Source organism: Papaver somniferum, chromosome 3 (genome assembly GCF_003573695.1).
Source record: "Papaver somniferum cultivar HN1 chromosome 3, ASM357369v1, whole genome shotgun sequence".
Classification (NCBI taxonomy): Eukaryota; Viridiplantae; Streptophyta; class Magnoliopsida; order Ranunculales; family Papaveraceae; genus Papaver; species Papaver somniferum.
Genome location: NC_039360.1, coordinates 164,923,042 through 164,939,023, shown reverse-complemented (window position 1 = coordinate 164,939,023; position 15,982 = coordinate 164,923,042). Strand labels below are relative to the sequence as shown.

General features: G+C 36.9%; 1 non-coding gene across 1 annotated transcript; it reads left to right on the top strand.

Moving 5' to 3' along the window:
* Positions 1 to 838: 838 nt before the first annotated feature.
* On the top strand, positions 839 to 912 carry TRNAI-UAU. Its single transcript has one exon. It is a non-coding gene; the product is annotated as a tRNA-Ile (tRNA).
* Positions 913 to 15,982: the final 15,070 nt, after the last annotated feature.

Below are 15,982 nucleotides of genomic sequence, written 5' to 3'. Positions count from 1 at the left end.
TCCATACCTATTGTCCTTGTTGCAGGTCGTTATGTTCATCCCACCTTATAGAAATTTCATCCCCGAAATTAAAGACACTCTTCTTCTGTATATAATTACTGCTCATATTTACAAACAAGAAAAATCAAACTCAATTTAGACAAGTTCGGGGCAAAGTTGAAATGAAACACAAATATATGTGTTCTGAGATATTAGTTATTGGTTCAAGGTTCAGGTTGAAGTTGTGGTGATTGTAGATGCTAGTGGTGATGGAGAATAAAAATGCACTGACTAAAAGTTAAGGAGAAAATAGTTCATGTTGGTCAAGTGAAGCGAGTAGCAGCGATTGTAGTAATAAAGAGAGAAGAATCATGTCTTCTCTGCTTTTGGTTTTACAAAGAGAAATAGAGAAAGAGACTGAGGCGGAGAAGAATCCAAGCCCAACTAATTTTCAGCTTTTATATTTTGCCAAACATTGCAGCACACACAAAGTGCGTGCTCGGTGTTCTTGTTGGTAGTAACAATGAAATAAAACAGTTCGAGGAAGCAAAAAAATCAACGAATATTAGTTTATTTTGCACACTAGTTGATCAATCTTCAGGTATGAATACGAGGGTACACATATAAGAGAACCTAAAAACCATGACGATAAGTTTCAAAAAACCAAATAATAATATATTTGTATGATGAAAAAATAGCTACATAAACCGATCATCCCAATGAGTCAAATAACCATTTTTTTTCTTCTTTTTGTTGGGAAATCTTAGATTATATGAGAAAAATAAAGGGATCAAAATATTGATTTTTCGTTTTGATCCAATCGGTGTTCTTGTAATTTGTGAGATTTTGAATATAGATTGCTCGCGTAGCTCAGTTGGTTAGAGCGTTGGTCTTATGAGCCGAAGATCGCGGGTTCGATCCCCTCCAGGAGCATCTGTAATAAATATATCAGAGATCAAGGAATTTTTTTATATTTAGCTCTAAAATTTGCAATCACCGAGTAATTTTTGATTTGATCAAGTTTTTTTTTTTTTATGCTCAAAAACTTGATAAAATTTGCAATATCACTATTGTAGTTGAAGTTTGAACAAAACATGTAGTTGAAGTTTGAACAAAACAAAAGGCATTACTGAAGGAGGTTTTGCAAGAAAATACAAAAATCTTGACAACTTACATTGTAGTGGAAGTTGGTTTTAGAGGTTGTCACAATCATTCATACGGTAATTAACGACAGTGTATATCCTGCAAATGAAAGCTGAATGTAGTCAATGGGATTAGGCAACAAGAAGCCAACTGCTAAACTGGATAAGACCTTGTGTAACCAACTAAATTATGTAGTATGTTTTGAATAGTCGGTTAATGTTACTTGATGAATTTTTTTTTTTTTGGATTTTATTTATCTAATTAGCATTCATGTTTTAAATTGGTTAATTTTTTATAGGTATTGGTACGCGACGATCAATGTGAAAATCTTCATGTGTTCCCTTTCTCATAGAGTCTGCTATTTGATACTTTTATTGCTTCAGAAGTGAATATCTCCCCACAAAATCATTTCAAGGGGGGTTCATGGTATATCTAGCGTTGCCAGCACTGTAATTGCTAAATCTAGTTTCAACCAAGTGCAAATACGCTTTGAGAATGTTGGTTGGATGAAGGTTCCAAAGGTACATATTGGTAACTATCTATCTTGCATTTGAAAATTCATGTTCCATAGGGTTGGCAGGCAACAATCCCTATGGCCTCCGCTGTTAGAGCATCCACAGTGGGCGAGTATAACCAAAAATTTGGGATGAGATCGTAACACAGTGGGACGGAGTAAAGATCAAATCCCAACCAAAGATCAAATTCCAGACCAAATATGGTCGCGACCAAATCCCAAATTCTAATATAGTCGGGCGTAAATTTAAAGTACGCTTGTTGCTGGGCGTAAATTTAAAGTACGCTTGTTAACGGGCGGAGATTTAAATTGCGCCCGATGAAAATTCAAATTAAATAATAAAAAAAAAAGAATGAGGCGGACTTTTAAAGTCCGCCTGATGAAAGTTACAAAAAAAATGGGGCGGACTTTTAAAGTCCGCCTGATGAAATTTTACGAAAAAAAATGGGGCGGACTTTTAAAGTCCGCCTGATGAAAGTTACAAAAAATAAATAAATGGGGCGGAGTCCGCCCGATGAAAGTGTAAAATGGGGCGCAGCCATAACAGTCCGCCTGACGAAATTTTAATCATGTACCGTTGCGTCACAACACGGACTAAACCCAAAATTTGGTCTTTTTTTTGATCTTTGATCTTTGGTTTTGATCGCACCACTGCAGTTGCTCTTATGGAATATGAAAGCATTTCTTGCAAGCCAAATGCTACACAACGTGTAAGAAAAATTTGACTTTTAGTTCCTGTATATAGGTAGGTGGTCTAAGGCGATTTTATCAAATGGTAGGGAAGATGGGATGTGATCCACCAAGTCAAGGATGTTAGGCAGAGCAAAGTAAATGGCCATACAGCAGCTGCACTGGTGCAGTTGCGCATTCGAAGACTTGAAAACTCTGCAATCTGTTGGAATCTTGCAACAATTGAAGAAACGTCAGATGTATCAAACAATAATATAAAGAACAGTATCAAACAACTCTACCACGAACAAATTGATGAGGGCAGAATCACAGGTTCAACAAGCTGTCCTTAACACATTAGTTCGCGGGTATACTCTGAAGTAATGCTAAACCCCAACGTGCGAAGATGTGTCCAGGATAAGACTGCCCGATATAACTTGAGTTAGCACAACGCAAGTTACCCACTCTTGAACTCAGCAACAGGGATGGAAGCAAAACGCCGCACAAAATATAAGAAGAAGAAGAAAAGTAGACCTAGAGATAGTCGCTGCTTGTGTGTTTTTTTAAAAACAGAATTTCGAGTCATATTTATAGGATGAGATACTTGCAAATCAAGTTAGGTTTTTTTTGTTTTCTTCAAAAACAAGTAAAACTCGTAAAAGGAATTTCCCACAAATAAAACTCTTAAAAAATAATTTTGGAATTAAATTCCTAAAGAAAAAATTCTCCAAAAAGTAAATCCGAATAGGAAAGGGACTTGGTGCATGGTATACGCGTATATCGCATGGGTCAAAATATGTATTTTTTCCCACCCGCTCCACCCACGTTTTACAATTCATACATAAGTGTATGATTATATAGTGGAGCTCCTCTTTAGTTTTCCACAATGTGGGACTAAAGGTTCCACAATGTGGGACTAAAGATTCCACTTCATTCACCCAAAAATGAGTGAGTATCCTTAGACCCTTAGGTCATTAGATCAAACCATACCAAGACCATAAAATCTTTTTAATTAAAACTCATTTTCTCCAACAATCCCCCATATGAATGAAATATCGGAAAACGAAAAAATCAGAGTAAGGAAAATACCATTTAGGCAAAGGTGTCCATGAGGTCTTGAACCTTGCTTAGTGAGAAGTTACCGGAACTACTAGCTAAACAGTGAACGCGATGTCTTGAACTGCTAGCGTTTGGTGTAGTTCAAATAATATCCACGCATGATATCCTCCAAGTGTTGCTAAGTTCGTGCCGTTTTGTCCATTTTGGCCCTGGACATATCCTGTTTCTCAGAATGCTCTAAAGAATTGGCTTCATTCTCATAGGAAGCGACCCACTTCCTCATTCAGATAGGTGAGTTCCATCAAGAGTGCTTACTGCTACACCCCACTTCAATCTTAAATTGAAACTATAGAACTCATTAAGACTTAATTAAAAGTCATCCTCTACATGCAGTCACACTATCACATCAACACCATAGGGAAGGGACAGATAATAAAATTATCTGATAGTGTTTACCTTTAACTACCACAAATTAGTTGTCTCATTCGAAACCTTGATCTTGGAATCTCCAGTCAGCAAGGTTGAGTATCCTTCATGGCAAGTTTAATTATTTGAGCCTAAGCCCCATCCCCTTCGATGCTTTACTAACTATCTCCTTGGACAAGCCTTTCGTCAAAGGGTCCGCGATATTATCCTTGGACCTTGTCCAATCTATGGAAATAACGCCTGTTGAGATTAGTAATTTCAAAGAATCATGTCTTCTACGCATATGTATAGACTTTCCATTGTAGAAGCTATTTTTTAGCTCTACCTATTGCAGATTTGCTGTCACAATGTATAGATATAGCTGGCACAGGCCTATGCCAGAGAGGAATATCTTCTAAAAAGTTTCTTAGCCATTCGGCCTCCTCTCCTGCTTTATCTAACGCAATAAACTCCGACTCCATAGTTGAGCGAGCTATACATGTCTGTTTGGAACTCTTCCAAGATACAGACGCACCTGCTAGAGTGAATACATATCCACTCGTAGACTTAGACTCCTCTGAGTCTGCTATCCAGTTCGCATCGCAAAATCCCTCAAGGATGGCCGGATACCCTTCGTAATTCAAACAAAAGGTCATTGTGTACTTCAAGTACTTTAGCACTCTATTAAGTGCATCCCAATGTTTCTGCCCTGGATTACAAGTATACCTGCTTAACCTACTCTCAAGCATAAGCAATGTCTGGTCTCGTACAATTCATCAAATACATCAGACTTCCTATGACTCTTGAGTATTCAAGTTGGTTAACACCTACACCCTTATTCTTCATGAGTTTGCAAGAAGAATCATATGGAGTGCAAACAGGTTTACAGTCAAACTGATTATATTTCTTAAGTATGGATTCAACATAATGAGACTGACTCAGACTATAGCCATTAGAAGTTTTTCTAATCTTCATCCCTAATATGACATCAGCGGGGCCTAAGTCTTTCATGTCAAAGTTCTCATTCAACATTTTCTTAGTGGTATTAATAACATCCATGTTTGTACCTAGTATAAGCATATCATCAACATACAAGCATACAATCACACAGGCATCCTTGACAAGTTTAGTATAAACACACTTATCAGATTCATTAATTCTAAAACCACTAGAAATCATCACATGATCAAATTTCTCATGCCACTGTTTAGGTGCTTGTTTCAATCCATACAAAGATTTCTTCAGTTTACAAACCTTCTTCTCACAACCTTTAACTACAAATCCTTCGGGTTGTTCCATATAAATTTCTTCATTAATTCACCATTCAAAAACGCTGTCTTTACATCCATTTGATGTATCTGTAGGTTATGGACAGAAGCTATAGCAATTAACATCCTAATGGAGCTAATTCTACTTACTGGTGAATATGTATCAAAGAAGTCTATACCTTCTATCTGTTTATAGCCTTTCGCTACCAACCTAGCCTTGTATTTTTCAATAGTTCCATTTATATTACGTTTTCTCTTGAAAATCCATTTACAACCTATGGCCTTAGACCCTGGAGGTAAATCTACAACAAGTTCAAAAGTATCGTTTTCTCGAATGGAATCCATTTCACTAATTGAAGCTTCTTTCCACCACGGAGCTTCAGGACAAGTCATGGCTTCTTTGTAAGTCTGAGGATCAGACTCGGCTAGGTATGTAATGCAACCAGGATAGGTTTTCATAGTTTTAACCCTTTTATTCTAGGTTCTATTTCTGGTTCATCTTCCTCTAAAGGTAATGACTGACTGGATGATGTAAATTCTAGGGGATCATCTAAACATCTCTTTCGAGAATCACGTTTCATAGGAAAAACATTCTCAAAGAACTCAGCATCCCTAGACTCCATGATAGTATTCAACCCTATGTCAGAAATTTCAGAACTCACAACCATAAACCTATGAGCACTAGAATGCTCAGGATACCCTATAAAAACACAATCAACGGTTTTGGGTCCTATCTTATTTGTCTTAGGAGGAGGGATGGCCACCTTTGCCAAGCACCCCCACACTTTGAAGTAATCATAAGATGGTTGTTTACTTTTCCATAACTCATATGGACTTTTATCTGATCCTTTAAAGGGTACTCTGTTCAGGATGTAATTGGCTGAGAGGATATCCTCCCCCCACAAATTGAAGGTAATCCTGAACTAATCAACATGGCATTCATCATATCCTTAAGGGTACGGTTCTTTCGTTCAGCTACACCATTGGATTGAGGTGAATAAGGGGCTGTAGTTTCATGTATTATCCCATGTTCTTCACAGAAATCTCCAATAGGAATTAGATACTCACCACCACGGTCAGACCTAAAAGTTTTAATGGTAGCATTCAATTGGTTTCAACTTCACGTTTATATATCTTAAAGGCTTCTAAGGCATTGTCCTTCCCTCTAAGCAAATAAACCTGACAGTACCTCGTACAATCATCTATAAAAGTGACAAACCATTTCTACCACCTCTAGTTTGAACTGACTTCATGTCAACTACGTCTGAATGAATCAATTCTAAGGGTGTAGTGTTTCTCTGGACATTCTTCCTGAATGATTTTTAGCATGCTTAGATTCTACGCAAATCTCACACTTATACTTTATCCAAAGTGAATTTGGGTATGCATCCTACGCTAGCCAGTTTATGCAGATGTCTTACATGACCAAGTCTACCATACCAAACATTCGATGACCACACACATGTAAGCAAAAATCATTCAATTTCACTTCGGACAGGTTACATTAAGTTTGTAAAACTCCAGTCTTATAACCCTTACCCACATAATCATTGCCTTAGTTACTATAAGTTTTCCAGACTCAATTGAAACTTTAAAACCCTATCATCTAAACAGAACAAGAAACAAGATTTTTGCAGATGTCTGGAACATGAAGAACTTCATTCAATGTGAGGTTTGCCAGATGTGAGCGTCAGACCGACCTTTCCTTTTCCATGAAACCTCTGATGCAGATGAGTTACCCATATAGAGTTTCTCGCCTTCCCCTACCCCTGGTAGGAGTGAACAGGTCTCTGTTCCCACAAACATGCTTGGTAGCTCCAGAGTCTACCCACCAGTCCATCACATTGGTCACCAATTAACTTCAGCAATACTGCAGAAAACTCGTCCTTGTTCTTTTCAACCAAGTTAGCACTATCCTTTTTGTCCTTACGATGTCTACAGTGAACTGCCATATGTCCAGTAACTCCACACGCATAACAAGCACCCTTAATTTTAGTAATGCTAGACTCTGGTTTTCAAACATACTCTGGGAGGACCACGCTTAGAGTTACGATTGTTACTCTCACCTTTTCCAGCTTTGGAAGACTGTGTTCAGTCATATGAGCTTTGTTACTCATGTCCCTTGCAGAAGACACGTTCTTATCCTTGGTGCACAGCATCTCTTCCACTGAATTTTCTTTTCCTAATTCAACCATGTTGATCTCGCCAGTTTCATGTCTTAGCTTTTTCTTGTATTCAGACCAAGAAGATGGTAACTTCTCAATTACCGCAGATACTTGAAACGTCTCATCAATGACCATACCTTCAGCAAGAATCTCATTAATGATCTGTTGAAATTCGAGAAATTGATCAACAACAGGTTTATCATTCGTCATCTTGAAGTCCATAAACTTCGCCACCAGAATTTCTTGCTCCCTGCAGTCTCCGCTTGATACTTGCTTCTAACGCAGTCCACAAATCATAAGCACTGAAATTTTCTTTAGCATTGTAAAATCATACATCGCATCTTCCAAACCATTCATGATATGATTTTTCGCCAGAAAATTACACCTCTTGTTATACTACGTCGCCTCCTCGTTAAACCTTCAGCATTCTCAATTCAGCATGTGGAACAAGTACATAATCCAGTTCATGATGGCTTAGATAAAAGAGCATCTTGGATTGCCATCTCTTGAAATCCTTTCCGTTAAACTTCTGTGGTCTTTCAACATCGTTCTTTCCCATTGTTAAAGGATATTAATGTGTTAAGATTGTTGGAATCTTGCAACAATTGAAGAAACGTCAGATGTATCAAACAATAATATAAAGAACAGTATCAAACAACTCTACCACGAACAAATTGATGAGGGCAGAATCACAGGTTCAACAAGCTGTCCTTAACACATTAGTTCGCGGGTATACTCTGAGTAATGCTAAACCCCAACGTGCGAAGATGTGTCCAGGATAAGACTGCCCGATATAACTTGAGTTAGCACAACGCAAGTTACCCACTCTTGAACTCAGCAACAGGGATGGAAGCAAAACGCCGCACAAAATATAAGAAGAAGAAGAAAAGTAGACCTAGAGATAGTCGCTGCTTGTGTGTTTTTTTAAAAACAGAATTTCGAGTCATATTTATAGGATGAGATACTTCCAAATCAAGTTAGGTTTTTTTTGTTTCTTCAAAAAACAAGTAAAAACTCGTAAAAGGAATTTCCCACAATAAAACTCTTAAAAATAATTTTGGAATTAAATTCCTAAAGAAAAAATTCTCCAAAAAGTAAATCCGAATAGGAAAGGGACTTGGTGCATGGTATACGCGATATCGCATGGGTCAAAATAGGTTTTTTTTGAAGAAACGTCAGATGTATCAAACAATAATATAAAAAGAAGTATCAAACAACTCTACCACGAACAAATTGATGAGGGCAGAATCACAGGTTCAACAAGCTGTCCTTAACCCATTAGTTCGCGGGTATACTCTGAGTAATGCTAAACCCCAACGTGCGAAGATGTGTCCAGGATAGACTGCCCGATATAACTTGAGTTAGCACAACGCAAGTTACCCACTCTTGAACTCAGCAACGGGATGGAAGCAAAACGCCGCACAAATATAAGAAGAAGAAGAAAAGTCGACCTAGAGATAGTCGCTGCTTGTGTGTTTTTAAAAACAGAATTTCGAGTCATATTTATGGATGAGATACTTGCAAATCAAGTTAGGTTTTTTTTTGTTTCTTCAAAAACAAGTAAACTGTAAAAGGAATTTCCCACAAATAAAACTCTTAAAAATAATTTTGGAATTAAATTCCTAAAGAAAAAATTCTCCAAAAAGTAAATCCGAATAGGAAGGGACTTGGTGCATGGTATACGCGTATATCGCATGGGTCAAAATAGGTTTTTTTGAAGAAACGTCAGATGTATCAAAAATAATATTAAAGAACAGTATCAAACAACTCTACCACGAAAAATTGATGAGGGCAGAATCACAGGTTCAACAAGCTGTCCTTAAACACATTAGTTCGCGGGTATATCTGGAGTAATGCTAAACCCCAACGTGCGAAGATGTGTCCAGGATAAGACTGCCCGATATAACTTGAGTTAGCACAACGCAAGTTACCCACTCTTGAACTCAGCAACAGGGATGGAAGCAAAACGCCGCACAAAATATAGAAGAAGAAGAAAAGTAGACCTAGAGATAGTCGCTGCTTGTGTGGTTTTTTTTAAAAACAAGAATTTCGAGTCATATTATAGGATGAATACTTGCAAATCAAGTTTTAGGTTTTTTTTGTTTTCTTCAAAAACAAAGTAAACTCGTAAAAGGAATTTCCCACAAATAAACTCTTAAAAAATAATTTTGGAATTAAATCCTAAAGAAAAAATTCTCCAAAAGTAAATCCGAATAGGAAAGGGACTTGGTGCATGGTATACCGCGTATATCGCATGGGTCAAAATAGGTTTTTTTTGAAGAACGTCAATGTATCAACAATAATATAAGAACAGTATCAAACAACTCTACCACGAACAAATTGATGAGGGCAGAATCACAGGTTTCAACAAGCTCCTTAACACATTAGTTCGCGGGTATATACTCTGGAGTAATGCTAAACCCCAACGTGCGAAGATGTGTCCCAGGATAAGACTGCCCGATATAACTTGAGTTAGCACAACAAGTTAACCCACTCTTGAACTCAGCAACAGGGATGGAAGCAAAACGCCGCACAAAATATAGAAGAAGAAAAGTAACCTAGAGATAGTCGCTGCTTGTGTGTTTTTTTAAAAACAGAATTTCGAGTCATATTTATAGGATGAGATACTTGCAAATCATTAGGTTTTTTTTGTTTTTCTTCAAAAACAAGTAAAACTCGTAAAAGGAATTTCCCACAAATAAAACTCTTAAAAAATAATTTTGGAATTAAATTCCTAAAGAAAAAATTCTCCAAAAGTAAATCCGAATAGGAAAGGGACTTGGTGGCATGGTATACGCGTATATCGCATGGGTCAAAATAGGTTTTTTTTTGAAGAAACGTCAGATGTATCAAACAATAATATAAAGAACAGTATCAAACAACTCTAACCACGAACAAATTGATGAGGGCAGAATCACAGGTTCAACAAGCTGTCCTTAACACATTAGTTCGCGGGTATACTCTGGAGTAATGCTAACCCCAACGTGCGAAGATTGTCCCAGGATAAGACTGCCCGATATAACTTGAGTTAGCACAACGCAAGTTACCCACTCTTGAACTCAGCAACAGGGATGGAAGCAAAACGCCGCACAAAATAAAGAAGAAGAAGAAAAGTAGACCTAGAGATAGTCGCTGCTTGTGTGTTTTTTAAAACAGAATTTCGAGTCATATTTATAGGATGAGATACTTGCAAATCAAGTTAGGTTTTTTTGTTTTCTTCAAAAAACAAGTAAAACTCGTAAAAGGAATTTCCCACAAATAAAACTCTTAAAAAATAATTTTGGAATTAAATTCCTAAAGAAAAAATTCTCCAAAAAGTAAATCCGAATAGGAAAGGGACTTGGTGCATGGTATACGCGTATATCGCATGGGTCAAAATAGGTTTTTTTTGAAGAAACGTCAGATGTATCAAACAATAATATAAAGAAGTATCAAACAACTCTACCACGAACAAATTGATGAGGGCAGAATCACAGGTTCAACAAGCTGTCCTTAACACATTAGTTCGCGGGTATACTCTGGAGTAATGCTAAACCCCAACGTGCGAAGATGTGTCCAGGATAAGACTGCCCGATATAACTTGAGTTAGCACAACGCAAGTTACCCACTCTTGAACTCAGCAACAGGGATGGAAGCAAAACGCCGCACAAAATATAAGAAGAAGAAGAAAAGTAGACCTAGAGATAGTCGCTGCTTGTGTGTTTTTTTAAAAACAGAATTTCGAGTCATATTTATAGGATGAGATACTTGCAAATCAAGTTAGGTTTTTTTTGTTTTCTTCAAAAACAAGTAAAACTCGTAAAAGGAATTTCCCACAAATAAAACTCTTAAAAAATAATTTTGGAATTAAATTCCTAAAGAAAAAATTCTCCAAAAAGTAAATCCGAATAGGAAAGGGACTTGGTGCATGGTATACGCGTATATCGCATGGGTCAAAATAGGTTTTTTTTGAAGAAACGTCAGATGTATCAAACAATAATATAAAGAACAGTATCAAACAACTCTACCACGAACAAATTGATGAGGGCAGAATCACAGGTTCAACAAGCTGTCCTTAACACATTAGTTCGCGGGTATACTCTGGAGTAATGCTAAACCCCAACGTGCGAAGATGTGTCCAGGATAAGACTGCCCGATATAACTTGAGTTAGCACAACGCAAGTTACCCACTCTTGAACTCAGCAACAGGGATGGAAGCAAAACGCCGCACAAAATATAAGAAGAAGAAGAAAGTAGACCTAGAGATAGTCGCTGCTTGTGTGTTTTTTTAAAAACAGAATTTCGAGTCATATTTATAGGATGAGATACTTGCAAATCAAGTTAGGTTTTTTTTGTTTTCTTCAAAAACAAGTAAAACTCGTAAAAGGAATTTCCCACAAATAAAACTCTTAAAAAATAATTTTGGAATTAAATTCCTAAAGAAAAAATTCTCCAAAAAGTAAATCCGAATAGGAAAGGGACTTGGTGCATGGTATACGCGTATATCGCATGGGTCAAAATAGGTTTTTTTTGAAGAAACGTCAGATGTATCAAACAATAATATAAAGAACAGTATCAAACAACTCTACCACGAACAAATTGATGAGGGCAGAATCACAGGTTCAACAAGCTGTCCTTAACACATTAGTTCGCGGGTATACTCTGGAGTAATGCTAAACCCCAACGTGCGAAGATGTGTCCAGGATAAGACTGCCCGATATAACTTGAGTTAGCACAACGCAAGTTACCCACTCTTGAACTCAGCAACAGGGATGGAAGCAAAACGCCGCACAAAATATAAGAAGAAGAAGAAAAGTAGACCTAGAGATAGTCGCTGCTTGTGTGTTTTTTTAAAAACAGAATTTCGAGTCATATTTATAGGATGAGATACTTGCAAATCAAGTTAGGTTTTTTTTGTTTTCTTCAAAAACAAGTAAAACTCGTAAAAGGAATTTCCCACAAATAAAACTCTTAAAAAATAATTTTGGAATTAAATTCCTAAAGAAAAAATTCTCCAAAAAGTAAATCCGAATAGGAAAGGGACTTGGTGCATGGTATACGCGTATATCGCATGGGTCAAAATAGGTTTTTTTTGAAGAAACGTCAGATGTATCAAACAATAATATAAAGAACAGTATCAAACAACTCTACCACGAACAAATTGATGAGGGCAGAATCACAGGTTCAACAAGCTGTCCTTAACACATTAGTTCGCGGGTATACTCTGGAGTAATGCTAAACCCCAACGTGCGAAGATGTGTCCAGGATAAGACTGCCCGATATAACTTGAGTTAGCACAACGCAAGTTACCCACTCTTGAACTCAGCAACAGGGATGGAAGCAAAACGCCGCACAAAATATAAGAAGAAGAAAAAGTAGACCTAGAGATAGTCGCTGCTTGTGTGTTTTTTTTAAAAACAGAATTTCGAGTCATATTTATAGGATGAGATACTTGCAAATCAAGTTAGGTTTTTTTTGTTTTCTTCAAAAACAAGTAAAACTCGTAAAAGGAATTTCCCACAAATAAAACTCTTAAAAAATAATTTTGGAATTAAATTCCTAAAGAAAAAATTCTCCAAAAAGTAAATCCGAATAGGAAAGGGACTTGGTGCATGGTATACGCGTATATCGCATGGGTCAAAATAGGTTTTTTTTGAAGAAACGTCAGATGTATCAAACAATAATATAAAGAACAGTATCAAACAACTCTACCACGAACAAATTGATGAGGGCAGAATCACAGGTTCAACAAGCTGTCCTTAACACATTAGTTCGCGGGTATACTCTGGAGTAATGCTAAACCCCAACGTGCGAAGATGTGTCCAGGATAAGACTGCCCGATATAACTTGAGTTAGCACAACGCAAGTTACCCACTCTTGAACTCAGCAACAGGGATGGAAGCAAAACGCCGCACAAAATATAAGAAGAAGAAGAAAGTAGACCTAGAGATAGTCGCTGCTTGTGTGTTTTTTTAAAAACAGAATTTCGAGTCATATTTATAGGATGAGATACTTGCAAATCAAGTTAGGTTTTTTTTGTTTTCTTCAAAAACAAGTAAAACTCGTAAAAGGAATTTCCCACAAATAAAACTCTTAAAAAATAATTTTGGAATTAAATTCCTAAAGAAAAAATTCTCCAAAAAGTAAATCCGAATAGGAAAGGGACTTGGTGCATGGTATACGCGTATATCGCATGGGTCAAAATAGGTTTTTTTTGAAGAAACGTCAGATGTATCAAACAATAATATAAAGAACAGTATCAAACAACTCTACCACGAACAAATTGATGAGGGCAGAATCACAGGTTCAACAAGCTGTCCTTAACACATTAGTTCGCGGGTATACTCTGGAGTAATGCTAAACCCCAACGTGCGAAGATGTGTCCAGGATAAGACTGCCCGATATAACTTGAGTTAGCACAACGCAAGTTACCCACTCTTGAACTCAGCAACAGGGATGGAAGCAAAACGCCGCACAAAATATAAGAAGAAGAAGAAAAGTAGACCTAGAGATAGTCGCTGCTTGTGTGTTTTTTTAAAAACAGAATTTCGAGTCATATTTATAGGATGAGATACTTGCAAATCAAGTTAGGTTTTTTTTGTTTTCTTCAAAAACAAGTAAAACTCGTAAAAGGAATTTCCCACAAATAAAACTCTTAAAAAATAATTTTGGAATTAAATTCCTAAAGAAAAAATTCTCCAAAAAGTAAATCCGAATAGGAAAGGGACTTGGTGCATGGTATACGCGTATATCGCATGGGTCAAAATAGGTTTTTTTTGAAGAAACGTCAGATGTATCAAACAATAATATAAAGAACAGTATCAAACAACTCTACCACGAACAAATTGATGAGGGCAGAATCACAGGTTCAACAAGCTGTCCTTAACACATTAGTTCGCGGGTATACTCTGGAGTAATGCTAAACCCCAACGTGCGAAGATGTGTCCAGGATAAGACTGCCCGATATAACTTGAGTTAGCACAACGCAAGTTACCCACTCTTGAACTCAGCAACAGGGATGGAAGCAAAACGCCGCACAAAATATAAGAAGAAGAAGAAAAGTAGACCTAGAGATAGTCGCTGCTTGTGTGTTTTTTTAAAAACAGAATTTCGAGTCATATTTATAGGATGAGATACTTGCAAATCAAGTTAGGTTTTTTTTGTTTTCTTCAAAAACAAGTAAAACTCGTAAAAGGAATTTCCCACAAATAAAACTCTTAAAAAATAATTTTGGAATTAAATTCCTAAAGAAAAAATTCTCCAAAAAGTAAATCCGAATAGGAAAGGGACTTGGTGCATGGTATACGCGTATATCGCATGGGTCAAAATAGGTTTTTTTTGAAGAAACGTCAGATGTATCAAACAATAATATAAAGAACAGTATCAAACAACTCTACCACGAACAAATTGATGAGGGCAGAATCACAGGTTCAACAAGCTGTCCTTAACACATTAGTTCGCGGGTATACTCTGGAGTAATGCTAAACCCCAACGTGCGAAGATGTGTCCAGGATAAGACTGCCCGATATAACTTGAGTTAGCACAACGCAAGTTACCCACTCTTGAACTCAGCAACAGGGATGGAAGCAAAACGCCGCACAAAATATAAGAAGAAGAAGAAAAGTAGACCTAGAGATAGTCGCTGCTTGTGTGTTTTTTAAAAACAGAATTTCGAGTCATATTTATAGGATGAGATACTTGCAAATCAAGTTAGGTTTTTTTGTTTTCTTCAAAAACAAGTAAAACTCGAAAAAGGAATTTCCCACAAATAAAACTCTTAAAAAATAATTTTGGAATTAAATTCCTAAAGAAAAAATTCTCCAAAAAGTAAATCCGAATAGGAAAGGGACTTGGTGCATGGTATACGCGTATATCGCATGGGTCAAAATAGGTTTTTTTTTGAAGAAACGTCAGATGTATCAAACAATAATATAAAGAACAGTATCAAACAACTCTACCACGAACAAATTGATGAGGGCAGAATCACAGGTTCAACAAGCTGTCCTTAACACATTAGTTCGCGGGTATACTCTGAAGTAATGCTAAACCACAACGTGCGAAGATGTGTCCAGGATAAGACTGCCCGATATAACTTGAGTTAGCACAACGCAAGTTACCCACTCTTGAACTCAGCAACAGGGATGGAAGCAAAACGCCGCACAAAATATAAGAAGAAGAAGAAAAGTAGACCTAGAGATAGTCGCTGCTTGTGTGTTTTTTAAAAACAGAATGTCGAGTCATATTTATAGGATGAGATACTTGCAAATCAAGTTAGGTTTTTTTGTTTTCTTCAAAAACAAGTAAAACTCGTAAAAGGAATTTCCCACAAATAAAACTCTTAAAAAATAATTTTGGAATTAAATTCCTAAAGAAAAAATTCTCCAAAAAGTAAATCCGAATAGGAAAGGGGCTTGGTGCATGGTATACGCGTATATCGCATGGGTCAAAACAAGTACAACTCTACCACGAACAAATTGATGAGGGCAGAATCACAGGTTCAACAAGCTGTCCTTAACACATTAGTTCGCGGGTATACTCTGAAGTAATGCTAAACCCCAACGTGCGAAGATGTGTCCAGGATAAGACTGCCCGATATAACTTGAGTTAGCACAACGCAAGTTACCCACTCTTGAACTCAGCAACAGGGATGGAAGCAAAACGCCGCACAAAATATAAGAAAAAGAAGAAAAGTAGACCTAGAGATAGTCGCTGCTTGTGTGTTTTTTAAAAACAGAATTTCGAGTCATATTTATAGGATGAGATACTTGCAAATCAAGTTAGGTTTTTTTTTGTTTTCTTCA